At 37.0% G+C, this 18,767-nt stretch overlaps 1 protein-coding gene across 11 annotated transcripts in view; it reads left to right on the plus strand.

Annotated features, from left to right (window-relative positions):
• Positions 1-14,219: 14,219 nt before the first annotated feature.
• Positions 14,220-18,767, plus strand: part of PPIP5K2 (diphosphoinositol pentakisphosphate kinase 2) — a 92,785-nt gene continuing 88,237 nt past the window's right edge. For 2 of the 11 annotated variants that reach the window (XM_047778372.1, XM_047778373.1), the window contains exon 1: positions 14,241-14,625. The gene's annotated coding sequence lies outside the window, so the exon portion shown is untranslated. Of the gene's footprint in view, positions 14,626-18,767 lie in introns of all 11 variants that reach the window. The other 9 variants (XM_047778375.1, XM_047778374.1, XM_047778381.1 and 6 more) reach the window with 8 other exon arrangements.

The following is an 18,767-nucleotide window of genomic DNA, read 5'->3' on the forward strand; positions in this document are numbered from 1 at the left end:
CCTGGTCTTCCTTGCCCAGTGGGTTAAGGATCCAGCATTGCACGTGAGCTGTGGTATAGGTCACAGATGCGGCTCAGATTTTGGGTTGCTGGGGTGTAGGACAGTAGCTGCAGTTCTGATTTGACCCCTTGCCTGGAAACTTCCATTTGCCACAGGTGGGGTCCTTAAAAGAAAAAAAAAGTTTGCTGTAATTTTAAATCAGTATGTGAGTATATAATTTCTAAAAGAAAAAATATTTTTTCCTTAAAAGTTATCACTCTAGTAAGTTCATTCATTCATCTAATAGTATTTGCTAAAATATAACTTTATTCAAACAATATTTATAAATGCCAGAAATTCCTCTAGGACCTAGGGAGAGAGAATGAACAAAAACAAAGCCTAGGCTGTCATGTAGCTAATTTAAGTGAGATGAGATCAACTGATTAACTTATGGATGATTCTACTGCTCAACATTATTTCTAGAATTCCACTTTGGAAACTATTTTCAGACCAAGTCCTGAACCAAATTTTTACAATGATCTTACTGTATTATAGTTACTTTCTGTTGTTGTTGGCCATGCCTATGGCCTGCAAAAGTTCCAGGGCCAGCGATCGAACCCACACCACAGCAGTAATACTGCCAGATTCTTAATCTGCTAGGCTACCAGGGAACTCTACATTATGGTTACTTTTGATCAAAAATTTATTTTCTAACTTAAACTAGTTATCTTCACAAATAACCTTGTTTCCAAAAATCATATCCATTCTCAAATGATATTTGACAAATATTTTATTGAATATCTGTAAAGAAATGTATGGCAAGTACTAGTGGTGAATACAAATACTGAGGGTTTTGAAATACCTGCACAGACTCATAACCTAATAATCACAAATGATATTTATTTAACCTAAATGTTGGTTTAACTCTCTGTGACTGAAATGACAGTCATTCAAATGCACTACTACAATTATTAAAGGGATCTCACATACATACCAAGGAATTCCTACCATTCGCCATTTAGAACACACAGAAAGAGGAGGGCTCAGTTGACCTACCAGTAAGAATCCCAGAATTCCTAGGCAAATACTCTGTTAGAAGAAGCTGAAGGTCCTAATGGGTATAAAGTTACAAAACTCAAGACTAATTTCATTATGTTTGCAACTTAATTTTGCATTTAGTTGGTTTTGGGTTTCTGCCACATTCGACATTTTCTACATCAAGATAATATAGGCACAAAAATGAGAACACTTACTGGGCCTGACTTATTATGAACACATATTCCTCTCAAGAAAAGACTATATAACTGCAATCAAAGAGGTAATGATTTAGTTTTAGCCAAAGGAATTTCAGTCCCATTTAAATTCTGCCTTCACAAAATAATTCAATGATGAAAATCTGGGTCCAAACAATCTATTTAAATGTGGTATTTTCAAATATTTAAATATGCTTTGTTCTAGTTCAAATTATACTTCAGTGACTAAGATTTTTGAAGGGAAATAAGCTTTTAAATGTTTTTGTACAGAAACTACCCATAAAAAAGTACTTAATGAGAAGTGGTATCTAGAGTTAATCTGCAGCAATATAACTTTTGGATATACTACAAACACATTATTCAAAATATTCTAAATACGTAAGCCATACCCACTGTTTGACATCATTGGTCACAGAAGTCCAATAGTAACTGGATTCCACTAGAGTAAGGGTTCTGGATATGCCATGATGGGCTCCAGTGTCATTTTCATGGCATTCTCTTAGGACTTTCTTCTTTTCTTCTTCTGAAACAATTACCAAACGATTTTGTTTTCGGTCTTTTCCAACATAAAACAGCTTTTTTCCTGGAATAAATAACAACCAAAATCATAACTGCAATTTTTAGACATCTATATAGTTTTAATATAATCATAGTCTTATCTTCAAACCTAGGGGTGTTTTAAATTTTTCTCCCTCTAAGATAGAATACCATACAATCTGAAAGGCCCTCAGGTGTTGCACTTACTAGATATGTAGGAGAACTAGATGCTATAATTTTGTAGCTATCAAAACAAGCAGAGCTAGCATGTTTACTGCAGCACATGATCAATATGGGAGTATGAAATTATGGGAGTAATCAAACTAGAAAATACTTGCAGGAGGAACCTCCCCAAAATGGTATGAATTAAATTATGTACAGAAATAAGCAACTTCTGGAATAGAATTTTCTGAAACAGCATTTCATCATAAATGTATTTTTGTAAGCAACCAAATCCCAAAACCAAGTTTTTCTGGATTTGGTAGGGTTGGTAAAGTCAAGAAAGTCGGGAACCTTAATCCTCAGGACAGTTCTCTGTTTTCTTTTGGAGACACCTAAGAGTCAATGGCTGGGAACTATCAGGGCAGGGAGAGAACTGTGACTTCTTCAGTGTGGATGAGGAGCTATTCAAACTCCAGAATACATCATTAAGCTACTAGTGTGCTTCATTAAGTGCATGGTGGGCGGAACATTCCTAACTTGAATTAGAAAGTAAGCAGCTTAAGGGCAGGAGCCTTATCTTAGTCATCAATGTATCCCCCAGGGCTAAAATGTTCTGGCACACTATAGGAATCCAGTAAACATTGGGCTGCATAAAAGATAAAAGGAATGAATGCATCCTCTTTAGTCTAAGACATAATAGGTGTGCCCGTTCTTAAGCTTAAGGGAGTTATTGGAAGAACTAGGGAGAAATGAGGTATTATAATTTTCTTAACCTGCTCTGAGAAAAAGCGTGATTCTGTAACTAGAGGCAAAATTCCCATTAACAGCACCAACATTCATTTAGTCATCTGGTGACTGTACTTCCTGCTTATCTCATCTTGAACTTCTCTTCCCCTTTGGAGGAGGAAGAGAAAGAGGAGAAAATTATCATAATCTTTCAAGATAAATATTCTACCACCTTTCAAATATTTTAATTCACTCAGGGGGATTAGGAACTCAAAAATTAATATGATCCTGAGACTATTTAATGGCCCTGGGAGGAACTGCAGAAATAAATATAGTAAACAAGTTAACTTTGTCAAAATTTTCACACTAAACATCAAATAAGTTCTTAATTCAGAGTGACATGGGTTCTTGCCAGTGCACCAGTAGAGTAGGAACCATCTGAGAACAAAAGCAGATGAGGTAAAATTCAGGTGTTTTGTTTTTTCATGGTATCATTTTCTGTGATTTGAAATGTGCTTTTCATGCTTACAGGGCTTCAGTTAGCTTCCATGTGATTTTTATTTTGCTTTCTACTAAGTGGCATTATCAATTTAACAGCAATTGTTAAGCAACAACCATTTACTACAGAAATTCTCAGGATTCCACAAAGAACTATATATGGAAAAGCATTTATATAAATTCTATACAAAAGATTGGGGGCATTAATTTTACCTTTGAAGACAAATTTTTTTGCTGCTCTTCTTATGCCACTTCTCTCACTCGGCAGTGTAGTTGGATGATATTCACCAGTGCGTTTATAATATGCAATCTGTTTAAGATGGAGGTCACCATTTTTTCCACTACGAACCATTATGAACCTAGGTAAAGGCATTTACAGATATGATTTAAATGATAAGCTAATTCGGTTGCTATTTCAGTTCAGGCTTCTGTCATATTTTTGCCTACGTATGAATTGAACATTCCCGGAATATTATCTGTGACAGAGATAATTGTAGTACAGAAGAGGAACAGTGTGATGTATGTGAACTAAAATACTCAAATGCTATTTTTGAGATACAACATGACACATTATCTTGTCTCTTTCCATGTGAAAAGAAATACTGAAAATTTTCCACACACTGAGAAAAAAGGAAATGAGCAAGTACACTTTAAAAAGTTTTGCTTAAAGTCTCTTATTACCATTAGTTGAAATGTTACTTACATAGGATGGTTCTGTAATGTGACATTAAACAAATGATAGGTTATTAGGGGAGAAATGCAGTTTTGTATTACTTCTAAATATATTCATGGTCATTGCAAATGTAAAAAAAAATCTACTCCAAATCATTTTGAGAAAGATATATTTTGGAAATGTTCAAACAATAAACATCAAAAAGATATTTAGTAGTATTTAGCTATAGATCTCCTACGCTTTTCTGAACTGGCATGTAAGCTAATTCTTCTTTAAAAGATTTTTGGTCTATGTGTTTTCTCTATGTTATAAAGAAAAATCTGGCTACATTGGCCAAAACAAAACAAACTTCTCTTTCAGACCTCAAGCAGCATAAGAAACTTTTCTTTCAGGAGTTCCTGTCATGGCTCAGTGGTTAACAAACCCGACTAGCATCCATGAGGATGCCAGGGTTCGATCCCTGGCCTCGCTCAGTGGGTCAAGGATCCAGTGTTGCCATGAGCTGTGGTGTAGGTCGCAGATGCGGCTTGGATCCCGCATTGCTGTGGCTGTGGTGTAGGCCTGTGGCTACAGCTCCGATTCAACCCCTAGCCTGGGAACCTCCGTATGCCATGGGTACAGCCCTAAAAAGACAGACAGACAGACACACACACACAAAGAAACATTTCTTTCACATTTTCAGTCAAAAGGAACTATTGTATTCTGGTTATTCTGTTGCCACCATCCCTACCCATCCAGATCTATTTTTGGCCTTTCTCTCCCTGCTGCTATACCCTAAGAGACTGACCCTTACTTCCTGCTTTTTTTTTTTTAAGGGTCGAGGGTATGGCGGTTCCCAGGCTAGGGGTCGAATCATAGCTACAGCTGCCAGCCATAGCCACAGCAATGTGGGATCCAAGCCATGTCTGTGACCTACACCACGGCTCATGGCAACGCTGGATACTTAACCCACCAAGGGAAGCCAGGGATAGAACCTGCAACCTTATGGTTACTGATCAGATTTGTTTCAGCTTCGCCACAGCAGGAACTCTGAGACTAACCCTTATAAAATGCATTTATAGTTTTCTGGTTGGATTTGTTCAATGGGAGGCCAATGAGCAGGCAAATGAGAATGCATAAGAAAGAGATCAGGGTATTTATTTCTCAGGTCCATCCTTGGTTTAAGCTACAAACCCTCTACAACCATAGCTCCTGTCAGGAAGCCCATCTTCTGTGTCTCTAGTTCTCAGTGGAAGTCTATAACATTTCTGCTTGCCTCTTCAGCTCTAGAGGTGATAACTATTTTCTGCTGTCCCTAGTCTCCAAGTGCCACAGTGGTTTCTTTGACCCTTTCCATCATATGCTGATAAATAGGAGATTTATAAAATTTTCTTTTAAAATCCTAGCAGAGTAAATCTGCTGTTTTCTGCTAGGACTGTAATTGATACAAATGCTTAAAATTTTTAATTTTTGAAAACAATGTGGATGTTTTCTAATCACTAGAAGACCTAGGGATAAGGCTAAAAGAAAATATTACTACAGACAGAATGTTAGAACAAAGCAGAATAGACTATGCCTATGAACTTTGGTTTAAATAGCCGCTTAATAAGTCTCTTCTCTAATGATACAGTAGTTTTCATGTTCAATAGCCATCTTTCTGATCTTTTCATAACTTTGGAATATCAGTACATTCTAACATCCCTTAACCTTAAGTTAGCATAAAGTGTAAGCCATATTAAAAGCAAAGATTCTAGAGTTCTCTTGTGGCTCAGCAGGTTAATGATCTGGTGTTGTCACTTCAATGGCTTGGGTCACTGCTGTGGTGCAGGTTCAATCACGGGCCGGGGAACTTCCACATGCCACAGGTCACACAAAGAACAAAAAGAAAGGAAAAAAAAAAGGAAAGGTTCTGTAAAGCTAATTCTATCATAACCTAAAAACTGGGTTAATTATCTCTATAAAGTATTATAAAACAATTAGCTTATTCTAAGTTTAATTCACTTTCAATTAAACATATAATTTTGTTTTCATTTTACAATAAATGGCTGTACTCCTAAATCAAACAAATGTACCTTATCATAGTTCCTAAAACATCTCAAAAATGATTGGATCAGATTTTAAGAGTGTCTATAGAACTACACTAAACAAAACAGTGAAGTATTAGCATAAGGATAGACAAATAGGTCACTGAAAGAGAACAGGGAGTCCAGAATTAAATTCACATGTATGCAATCAATTAATTTATAACATGGCATCAATACAATGGGGGAAGAGACAGTCTGAAGCAATTAGATATCTTCATCAGAAAAAAATGAATATTAACCACCTACCTACATCTTCCACAAAATTAATTCCAGATAAATCATACACCTAAATGTGAAAAGTAAACTGTAAACTTCAGAGGGAAACACAGGAAAAGATCTTCAAAACCTTGGGAAAAGCAAAGAGTTCTTAAACAGGGCACAAAAAGCACTATTCACAAAAGAAAAAAAAAACTGTAACAAGCTGAATTTCATTAAAATCAAAACCTGTTCATCAAGACACCATTAAGAAAGGGAAAAGGTAATCCATAGAACAAGGAGAAAATATCCATTTTATACATACACTCATACCCAACATATATAATGAACTACAACAAATCAAAAAGGATAAAACTCAAGTTAAAAAATGGGGAAAGAAATCTTACATGACATTTCAAAGAAGAGAATATCCAAATAGTTAATAAGCAAGTAAAAATGTGCTCAACATCATTATTCCTTAGGGCAATGTAAAATAAAGCCACAGTGATTTACAACTGTACACTATCAAAAAGGCTAAATTTAAAAACACAGACTCAGGGCTCCTGGTAGCCTAGTGGTTAAGGATTGGGGTCACTGCTGTGGCTTGGGTTCGATCCTTCACAGGGGAACTTCTCCATGCTGCAGGTGCAGCCAAACAAATAAATAAAAACACTGATAACGCTAGGTGTTGTGAAGACAGGTAACTGAGGCTCTCATACATTGTTTGCAGAACTGTAAAATGTTATGGCCACTTTGGAAAACTGACACTTTTTTCTAAAGCTAAACATATGTTTACTCTAAGGACTTGGCAATTCCATTTTTAAGTTTATATCCTAGTGAAATGAGTACATTACTATCAAAAGACGTGTAAAATGTTTGAAAATGTTTTATAGTCATAACAACCCCACTGGAAACAGTACAGGCATCCAGATGTTTAACCCTGTATATATTCAGTCCTTGTCCTGTAGATACTTTTACTGTTTTCCATTTCATTTTGCTCTAAATCTTTCTGCTTTTCAAACTAATTGTGGTAAAGCACTAATTCTTTCCAACCCCTATCTGTCATATGAGACTCCCTGATGCCTTTATTTTCATGGCATCCTATCTATAGCCCTTCTCTGCCAAAGCATTCTGTGGCAAACTTACACCCTTCATTAATTTTCAACCTTGGAAGGCTTGTGTGGTTTCAGTAGGGAATAGACTGTCAGTCTATATCAATTTGCCTGCCTGTCATTCCAGCTCTGTATTAATTCTCCTTAACTCTTAAAAAACCAAATAACGAACAAGAAAAATTCATTTTTTATACTGATACAAGCTCTTCCAAGTCCAAGAGACAGATCTGCCCTTTCTCAGTTTAGATTGAATCATTACGGTCTATACTCTGTAAAATTTATAATATACTATGTACGATCCCAATTATTGTTTTCCCTTAGTGGCTTTTGGGACCACCAAAGTTCTAAATCATCTCAAAGGAAACTATAGTGGAGTTCCTGCTGTGGTTCAATGGGATCAGCAATGTCTCTGTAGCACTAGATCGCAGGTCTGATTCCTGGCCTGGCGCAGTGGGTTAAAGGATCTGGTGTTGCTGCAGCTGAGGCATGGGTTGTAACTGTGGCTCAGATCTGACTGTTGGCTCAGGAACGCCATGTGGCAAAGGAAGAAGGAAAAGAAGAAAGGGAAAAAGAAAGAAAATATAAGTATAAAACATCCCAGCCTAGCCATTAGAAGCATGGTGTATCTAGGAAGATGAAGTCTACTTTTTTTAAAAAAAGGGTAAAAATCCTTTGTTGCTTCCATTTCATAAATAAGTAAAGGTTGCAAAATTCCTGAAGGGCATTAAAAAGAAAAGGGGAGAATCCTTTTTCAGGCCTCTATAAAGCCCACAGGAGCAAAAGACCAAAATCTCACACCTCAAAGGAAGTACAAGTACTAAAAAACAGAGTGATGTGGGTAATTGTAACTGGCAGGAAAAAAAGTGGCCACTGGAAAACATGAATATCTGCACAAATCATGGGGATGTTTACATTTTGCCCTTATACTTAAAAACCTCACTCTTCTAAGTTTTAACTCCATTTGGGCTACTATAATAATGTACCATAGACAAGGTGGCTTAAAAATAACAAACATTTGTTTCTCACAGTTCTGGAGGCTGGAAAGTTTAAGAACAAGCTGGTGGACTCAGTGTCTGGTGAGAGCTTGCTTTCTGGTTCATAAATGGCATCTCTGCTCTGTCTCACATGGTAGAGGGGCCATGGAGCTCTCTGAGCTCTCCTTTTATAAAGACACTTACCCCTTCTTGTGTGTTCTACCCTCAGGATCTAACCACCTACCAAAGGCTCCCACCTCCGAATACCTTCACATTAGGGTTTAGAATTTCGACATATGAATTTTGAGGGGACACAAATATTCAGTCTATAGCACTGAGGTAACTACAGTTACTAATGGCATGCATGTACCTCTGGTCAGTGTACAACTTCTCAAACCTTGGAATCAAATTAGACACTGCCACCTCATTTCTTCATCCACACCGATTTTCATGCAGTATTTGCATTGTTACCACAGCAAACATCCAGAAACCAGTTTTGCAAAGATATGAAGAAAGAAATGTAGTTGACTTTATGTTCAAACTGTGAACTACCTCAACCTAGTAGCCTACAAGGGATCTGATAGATGGTGAATACAGCTGTATTTCCTTTGAAAGTGGTACCCTGTGAATTCACTTGATGTCCTGGGAAGCCTCGGCACACAGTTTCACAACTGTGAGTTAAGGCATTTAACAGGTAAATACAAATTATATTTATTAAGTTAAATTTTTGAATGTTAAGGAAAGGTTGTAGACTTATAACACGTTAATAAATTATGGGTCACTCAGAGGTATAGACTAGAGTTTTTTGTAATCTTTAAACTGGAACCAAAGAAACCTGCCAGATAACAATATAAATACTAAGTTCCATAAGTGCCTAACAAAAAGCACCTATCAGGTCAATTCCTCATATCTCTTTTCTAAGCCCTTCCTAAATAAAGAAAAAAAGGCAACAGATAATTTTACAGAAGAAAAATTTTACTATGTATTTCATTTTCTCTTTGTAGAATTAATTTTTACACTTCTTAAAACATACACATTATTCTTGAGGATGTATATATTTCTAACTTCCAACAAGTTCAGGAAAAAGGCTTTCTAATTTGAAAGACCAATTATTATTACCAGGAAAGTTAATTTCACTATTTCTATTTTTTGGCATTTTTCACACAATTACAATATAGAAAAGGGTATTAAAATATATTTAATCTTCAAGAAGAAGGGAAAGGTGAACAGAATTTTTGAAAAATTAAATATACCACATCACACATTGAAAAATTAGATCTCCACTAAAGAACATATTAATATAGCACTGAAAGGAAGCCCAGATATTGTGATTCAATATCCCATTTTCCAGATAAGAAAAAAAGCTTCAAGTGTTTAATTTAGATTGAAATTGACTGGTAAATTAAAATACTCAACAATGGAAGTAAACTATTCCTTTCTGAAATAGCATTTAAAAATTCACATAGACGCTTCTGTCTAGAACAGAGAGAGCTGGAAAGAGTCGCTCCCATACTAACAATGAGAAAAAACTGGGTCAACTCTCCCCAAACTGATCTAAAGAATCAGTACAATGTAATCAGAGACCCGACAAGCTCTTTTGTAGAAACTGACAAGCTGATTCTAAAATTGATATGGAAAACAAAAGGACTCAGCTAAAACAAGTTTGAAAAAAAAGAATATGGTTGAAAATTTTTATATTACCTGGTTCCTTTAAGGCTACAGTAATTAAGACTGTATAGTACTGTCAAAATGATAACCACTGATCTGTGCAACAGAATAGAGTGTCCAGAAACATGGCCACACAGCAATGGCATTAATTAATTTTTTTGACAAAGGTGCCAAGGTAATTTAACAGATAAAGTATATTTACAACAAATGAGGCTGTAGCAACGAAATAAATATCCATACAAAAAAAGATGAATCTCAACTCATACCTTCCATCATATGTAGAAATTAAAATTAATCACAATGGATCACAGGCCTAAATGTAAAACCTAATGCTATAGAACTTCTAGAAGACAAGATAAAAGAAAATTTTGTGAGCTTAGGCTGGTAGCTTTGCTACTTCCAGATGGCAAACAGAAAAAATTAAAACTTTTGTTCTCTTAAAGGCAATGTTAAGAAAATAGAGAAGTCAAAGCTGGGAGAAAATATTTACAGCACACATATTAAATAAACTGGATTCAAAATTTATAAAGAACTCTCAAAGCTCAGTAATAAAAAAAAATCCAGTTATTAAAATGGGCAAGGAGTTCCCATCGTGGCTCAGTGGTTAATGAATCTGACTAGGAACATTAGGGTTAATGTAATAAAAAAAATCCAGTTATTAAAATGGGCAAGGAGTTCCTATTGTGGCTAGTGGTTAATGAATCCGACTAGGAACATAGGGTTGCGGGTTCGACCTCTGGCCTTGCTCAGTGGGTTAAGGATTTGGTGCTGCCCTGGGCTGTGGTGTAGGTCACAGACTCAGCTTGGATCCCACGTTGCTGCTCTGGCATAGGCCAGTGGCTACAGCTCTGATTGGACCCCTAGCCTGGGAACCTCCATATGCCACGGGAGTGGCCCTAGAAAAGGCAAAAAGACCAAAAAATAAAAAAAAATAAAAAATAAAATGGGCAAAAAACGTGAACAGACACTTCATCAAAGAAGATACGGTTGGCAAATAAACACATGAAAAGATGTTCAACACCATTAAAAAGTGAAAAATGCAAATTAAAACCACAGTAAGTTACCACTACAAATCAAAATGGCAAAACAACAACAAAAAGAACAATAGAAATGAAACCTGGCAATATTTAGTACTACCAAGGCTTCTGGTAAGAATACAAAATGGTGTTAACATGTTGGAAAATGGCTTTAACGCAAGAGAAATGAAAGTATACTTCCCTACAAAAATCTAGAAGGTTTATTCCTAACAGCCAAAACCTGAAAACAATTCATATGTTCATCAACAAGCGAATGGATAAACAAACTGTGGTAGATCTACATTGTGGAATACTAAGAAATGATAAGGAACTACACATATATTCAACAATAGGGATGAATCTCAAAGTCATTAAACTAAGTGAAGGCCAGATACAAAAGGCTACAAACATATTGTACGCTACTCATTACATGACATGTGGAAAAGCCAAAACTATAAAGAGAGGAAAAAAAATTTAATTTTTAAAAATAACTGCAAAAGCAATTTTAAAAAATGACTGCAAACATTTAAATAGTACTTTACTATGACGATCCTCACAATATCCTACAGAGTAGGTACTAGTTTTACATCCATCTTAGAGATAAGAAAATGAATGTTCAGAGATTATCCTATTTACTCAAGGCAACACAGTTAGTGAGTGCATGGATTGACATTTAAACTTGGTCTCTCTGTTGCTTCAAGTTTCATATTGGTCTTTTTGCCCCTGTATAATAATTTAATTATTTGTCATTCTCAGCTTTCATAATATTTGGTTCAGGCCTCTGCTAGAAAAGTTACAAACTGATTTTGTAATAAAAAATTTAGATTATAAATGAGGAATGAGAAGGTCTTGTTAATTTTTAATTTTTATACTGTTTCACAGTATTTGGGACACAGTGGACACTCAACTATTTAAAAATGAATAATTACGTGCACTTTTGACAGGAGTAGTACTGAATTTAAAAAGAGCACACTTTTTGGAGTTCCCGTCGTGGTGCAGTGGTTAACGAATCCCACTAGGAACCATGAGGTTTTGGGTTCGATCCCTGGCCTTGCTCAGTGGGTTAAGGATCCGGTGTTGCCGCGCGCTGTGGTGTAGGTCACAGAAGCGGCTCGGATCCCGCGTTGCTGTGGCTCTGGTGTAGGCCGGCGGCTACAGCTCCTATTAGACCCCTACCCTGGGAACCTCCATATGCCATGGGAGCGGCCCTAGAAAAGGCAAAAAGACAAAATAAATAAATAAATAAATAAAATAAAAACAGCACACTTTCCAAAGGTCACTATTACTTCACTTCAGAAAACATTACTTCACTTGCATGTATATGGTACCACAAGTAGTGCATGTCTAAGAAGCTCTGGATTTTAGGAGCCAGAATTTCTTAGCATGTGACAGTTACCTATGTCTCAGTATCCATGTTTGACAAAGGAAATGATATTTATTCTTCCCTTTTCACAATTATGAGGCTGGATGAGATAATGAATTTGAAAAGTTCTTTGCAAATAATAAAGCAATATTTAATTACTGTTAAAACGTTTGAGTATTATCATCATCTGTATAAAGCTATTCAAAGTAACAGAAAATCTTTCTTGTCTCAAACTCTTTACCTTCGAGAAAAAAAGAGTTTAAAATCTTGTTCCTTCCATTAACAGCAATTAATGTTTTACAGCAATTTTATTTATGTTTTACTGCTAAAAGCTAAACTCAGAAGAATCAAGAGTTGTGTACTTTATAATGAATGAGCTTATAGTCTAAAGGAGTTCACAATCTTCTGGTTCTGGCAGTAAAGACAAATGACAAGGATAAATAGGAAAATCGTAAGAAAGAAAAATCAGTTCACAAAAAATATAGCCTTCTAAGTAGAAGGTTAGTTTCCTGCTGATGTTGGGTGTTTACATACAGGAATAACAAATAATGATTAGCTTTTTTTTTCTTTTCAAAAGTACATTCACTCTTTGGTCCCTAGAAGCGACCCAGTGGCATAGTTAATATGAGAAAATGGCTTTAAGCTCTATTATTCAGTCAAGTAAAATATCTTCCTATTCCCAAATATTATTAAACAAAAGTTATCATTTACAAGAGAGAATTAAGTAGTTTGAGTTATAAAAATGAAGATTACATTACACTTTTTTGGATATGCTCATATTTTCAAGAATTCTTTAAAAAATAATTACGCGTGTATTAAAATATGTAGGAATAAGAAAAGGCAGTGAAGGTGGCCAATTACAGCTCCTAATTTTGCAAGAGGAAATGTCAGGATCAAATTTGGTTGAGCTTTTAACAGTAAGTCCCTAGTACAATATTAAATGAAATCTATGAATACTTACTGTAAGTGTAAATATAAATAATTTTATCTTGTGTGTACAATAAAGGCAGTTAAGTACCATTTGAAATTAAATTAAGATTTAACTTGTGTTCCACCAAGGGCAAAACCCATCAAGGCTACCAATTTAAGCCTCTAAAAGGTTATAATAAGCATGTGTTCCAACTTTAAAACTTAAAATCTGTACCATTTCAATAAACATGGTCACTTGGGATCATTAATTTTACTTCTGAATTATTTTAACTCTGAGGGAGGGACGAGCAAAATTTCATGTAACGAAAAATATTGAGAAATCTCATTACACAAGGCACTTCCCTATAATCCACTTCAACGTGCAAATTCGTTTAACAAAAATGCCTTTATCTCCATATGCATACACATGAAGCCAGGTGATAAATGAATTTTCGTTTTTAAAATTCTCTACTTCGGTTCCGAAATGCCTAAAGAAAACCCACAGACAGTAATTTTCCTTTAAAACTACAGGACAAGATTATCCCTTAAATTCGCGTTTCTCCCCGCCACAGTAAACTATAATCTGGGGCAAAAGGGTAACATTTCAGATTAAAGGACGTTCATGATGAAGTAACAGGGACAATGGTTTATTATCAGTCAACTGCAGCACGCAACTTTTGAATTTGCTCGGAGTTTCGGATGTTACTTTAATTGAAGGAGCATTTCCAGAGCGTTTTGGCTACTCGTTAACTAATTCTTAAGGGCAAGGTCCTGCTTAACTCAGCATACGCAAGACGACCAATAAGTAAAACTCGATCACACCTAGTAGGCACCTCCCCAAGCGTGACAACGGAACTCGGAACTCGTCCCTTTTCTACTCTGCTGGCACCAGCACTCAACGCCCAATAAAGGCCCTCCCGTCTCAAGGGCGCCTGCGCAAGCTCCACAAAGTCAGTTAAACCCTTCCTTAAACTAGTTGACGCGAATAGTTTTGAAATTAGTCAAGTCACGCCTCATTTTAAAAATCATCAGCTGTGAACACACCAGAACGACCACTCACCGAAGTGGTCCTAAACGCAAGCGTCAAGATTTAAGCTTCCTCTCGCGACTTATCTGGTGCTGCCGGAAGCGGAACTACCCGTGTGGTTAAGAGAGGGAGTTTTTTATGGGGGGCCTTGGAAGCTCGGCCAGAAAGGGTTAGGGCGGATCTCTTGGCTCTTGCCGGAAATCGTTCCGCCCGGTGAGGTTTCTGTGTGAGACCCGAGGCAGGCGGGCGGGGAAGAGGCGTGACCAGTATTCGCCAGATGTAAGAGTGCCTTGCAGTACGTCTTTGTGGCTCTTCAGCTTCTTTTGAAGAGAGAAGACCTACATTCAAGCTAATAGCCGGAGTCTTTCTGACCAACACCTCATTCCTGACTCCAGGATTAAAGGGCAAACCGAGACCTGAATGGGCTTGGTCATCTCCCGCAGTTTGCGTGGCGACCGCAGGAGTGGCAGGTGAGGGCCCCCGGGACCGAAGGAGAATCGAGATGCAGAACCTGGTCCTTCGAGGTTTGGGGCCGCTGCTGGGCAGCTGGTTTGTCTCCTGCTGCGCTTGGCGGAGCCTAGACACGCGCTCTTCCTAAGCGCCTGTGCCAGAGCGGCAGGCAGCATGGGCGTGGAGGAGTGGCAGGACAACCTCGAGGGTCTTTTCGCGTTTTAATTTGTCCTCCTCCTGCTTTGCTTCCCATTTCCATTTCTTGGGTTTGAGATTACCGGAGGTTTCATTTTAGCTCGGAGGGAACTGCCGAGTTTCTGGCTAGTGCATCAGGCTGTGGTCGCGCTCCACCAAAGTGGGCAATCTCAAGTTTGGGGGCTGCTGTGGGTAGAGATGGCCGTTTTCATTTTCATTCCTCAGTCTTTGTTCCTCTGCTTGCTTCTTGTTTCCCTTTACCCCAGTTCAAGAGACCAAAAGCCCCGTCCGTTGCAGCTTTCCAAAGTAAGGAAAGAGGCTGCGGCTTACTGACACCTAATCAATTGGAGAGTGTTGCATCCTCGCGCTCTTCGAGGGAGAAGGGAAGAGAGTGGTGACCAATGGATCTCATTTACTAGGTTCTCGACCACTTGCTGGGAGTTTTCACCCTTTGGAGTCCTGTAGATAATGCTAGTTTTGGCTTTAGCGTGCTGAAAGGTTTAACTGTGGAAGTAGGAAGCTTCCTCGCTGACTTTAGCACCTAGCATCCTTGCTCCACACTGGAATAGGGTTTTGATTTGTTACTGAAAACTGTTAGTGAAAAAGTTTTTATTTCGGCAGAAAAAAAAAATGAAATCTGCTATATTCGTTGAGTTCTTATGTGTGGCAAGTGGTTTACGTTATTTTCTCACGTACTTCTCTCAACAGTTACATGAGGTGTATTAGATTCTTATTCTTATTTTACAGAGATAAGAACTGAGGCTTAGGTCACTTTCCTTGCCCTAGTAAATTTGTGCTATTAGTAAACATTTGAACTTGTGTCAGAAACCACATTTTTCAGACTTCGAAATCTGTATTCTTAACTATTACATTGCCATTGTCCTACCATTATGCTTCATTGTTTCCTGTTCTTCACTTACATTTCCCATGGCTGAAAGTATTCATTAGAAATCATGATTTCTGTCTTCATGGAGCTTCAGTATTTTGATGCAGAAATAAACAGTTCAGAAATCAAAATACTTAAACTTGCGCAGGCTTGTTTAAAGCAAGTGATTAAAGTGATGGTAGAGGCAGGTTTTACAATCAAAGCTTGCTGTTCAAGTTTTAAACTCGTGACTTGCAGGGTAGTTATTGTGAGGGTATTAAACTTAACAGTCGGTGGAACATTTATTTATCACCCAAATAAGTGCTATGCACCAGTTGAGTATTGTGAATATACAGATGAGACCCTTGTTCTCTAAAAGCTCCCATGCAACTACAAATGAATTGTATTGTGCAGCCACTAATTTTCTCAAGTGGAAATGATACTGTGGTTATGCAAGAGCAAATTAAAGTATTTAGAGATGAGATATATTGATGTTTACAACTTCAAATGGTATAGCAAATATGTACATATGCATGTGCATAGAGAGAATGTAAACATGGCAAAATTTAGCAGTTGAGTCTGGTGGGTACAGGGGTGTTTATAGTCAACTATTCTTTTGGTTTCTCTGAATATTTGAAATTTTTCATTGTGAAAATTTGGAGAGGAAAACCATGACTCTGATGGGAACATATTTGTAAAGATAGATTCAAAATTGTTTGGAGCATAGAAGATGGAAGAGGGAGCTGATGTGGGTTTGGAGGTTGGCAGAGGCACGATGGCTGGCAAAAAAAAAAAAAAAAAATTCATTGAGCACTTTCCAGTTGGTAATTGAAAGAAAAATAGGAACTTTGAAGGAGAGTCGTGGGTACCAGATAGAAAGGCAGTCTCAGTGAGAATGTGCTGCATAATCTTTTGATAAAGGAAAAAAAAATCAATCTGAAGGTTATATGGAACTTGGTATGAGCTTTTTTGCATAAATAATCTATTCTTTTGGGGAGGGGGGACTTCACTGGTGGCATGTAGAGGTTCCCAGGCTAGGGGTCTGATTGGAGCTGGCCTACATCACAGGCACAGCAATGCCATATCCTAGTGGGTCTGTGACCTGCACCATAGCTCACAGCAACGCCAGATACTTAACCCACTGAGCCAGGCTAGGGATCAAACTTGCATCCTAATGGATATTAGTCAGATTCATTTCCAAGGGAACTCCCGCATAAACAATCTTATAAATGATGTTAGGTTACTTTTGCCTGCCTGCAAAAGACTATTTATGTAGCTATAGTAATAATGCCCTGGAACAAAGTCGCCAGTTTTAACAATGTTTCCACTGGAAAATGCTTTTAGTATTTCAGGAAAACTGGTTAGGTGTCTGTGTTCTGGGTGAGCAATGGATGCTGAATGGGATCATCACAATAGATGAAAAAGTGTCATTTTAAGGATTGGGTAGTTTTGACCATGACCAGTAAAGCTGTGAAAGAGATAGTATCAAGTTGTGTGTTAAGACTGGAAAATAAGTTCTCTAACAGCAACAGTGGCAAAGAGGAATTTCTGTGGCATCATTGCAGGGGAGGAAAATTGGTACATTGTTTTGTTCTGAACCTGTTTAGATCAGCAATCTCTGTCTTAATTCTAACAGCTGCTGACTTGGTATTTAAACAGCTAGCATTTACTCAGTGCTTATCATGTGCTAATTGCTCTGGTTTTGCAGTGTCATTTAACCTTCAAAACATCTGAGATTTATCATTCCATTTTACAAATGGTGGCTAGAGAGGTTCAGTAACTTAAAGACAGAACTAAGCAACATCGGAAAAAGCTTTGTTTTTATCAAAGTCTAGAACAGTGGTTTTCAGTGTGATTTCCACACCAGCAGCATCAGCAAACATCACCTTGAAATGTAAAGAAAAGCAGGGTATCAGGTCCCACCTCCAGACTTTTTAGTTTAGTAGTTTAACAAGCCCTCCAGGTGATTTTGATGCATTCTAGAGTTTGAGAACCTATGCTTTGAGTGTGACTTCTTTAGTGACATGGTACTTATTTCAAGTTTAGAAATCAGATTTAAGAGGTATTTGTCCTTTTCACTAAATTTAAACAGTTTACCCATGTGTGTGCACGTGCATATGTTAAAATATAGATTATCTAGTTAAAAAATGCTGCTGTAGAAAATTTGTAGTAGGTTGAGTAACTTGAGTTTTTACAGGTGTCCCACATAATTCTGATGTAGCCAGTCCATTATGGGACTACTGCTATAGAAAGCCTTAAAGATAAGAAAGATTTAGTTTTGGTGTTTGAGTAATGTAATATCTTTATGGCCAAATAGTTGGATATTTTAGAATTCATAACAGAGGATGTAGTTTGATAAAAGCTGAATAAAGTGGAGATGCATAAGCTATGTTTACTTTAGTTGTCAGAGGTCCAAGTGAAATAGCAGTCCATTTAGAATGCTCTGGATCTCCTGGGTAGCGAGCAGGGGAGGGAGAGGGATGGACAGGGATTTGGGGCTTAGTAGATGCAAACATTTATAATGAATAAACAACAGGGTACTACTGTATAGCACAGGGAACTATATCCAATCTCCTGCGATAGACCATGGTGGAAAAGAATATAAAAAAAGAATATAGATAGATAAAGAATATACATATGTATATTCAAGTCACTTTGCTATACAGCAGAAATTGGCCCAATATTGTAAATCAACACTAATAAAAAGAAAAAGAAAATAATTATAATACATGTTTTTTATTTTTGTCTTATCTTACTAAAACAAAATTTGTGGTAGTTAAAAAGGAAAAAAAAAAAACCCCTGGATATCCTATCATATGCATAAAATTTCATCTTGTACCACAACATATATACCACCTGGGTAGGGAGGGAACAAAAAATAGATTTATTTCATACTTTAAATTTTATAATAATTTTTAAAATATGTGTAATGTTATGATAAGGATAATGGAGTTCTCATTTTACTCTTAAGTGATCCTGATAGCCTTTTGTTTACAACTCTTATTGGCTGTGTGATTATAGTCAAATTTCTTCAATTTTCTGAGCTTCAAGACTTCATTTATAATCAAATGATGAACATTTATCTATGTACTGCAAGCATTC

The sequence above is a fragment of the Phacochoerus africanus genome, chromosome 4 (genome assembly GCF_016906955.1).
Source record: "Phacochoerus africanus isolate WHEZ1 chromosome 4, ROS_Pafr_v1, whole genome shotgun sequence".
Taxonomy (NCBI): domain Eukaryota; kingdom Metazoa; phylum Chordata; class Mammalia; order Artiodactyla; family Suidae; genus Phacochoerus; species Phacochoerus africanus.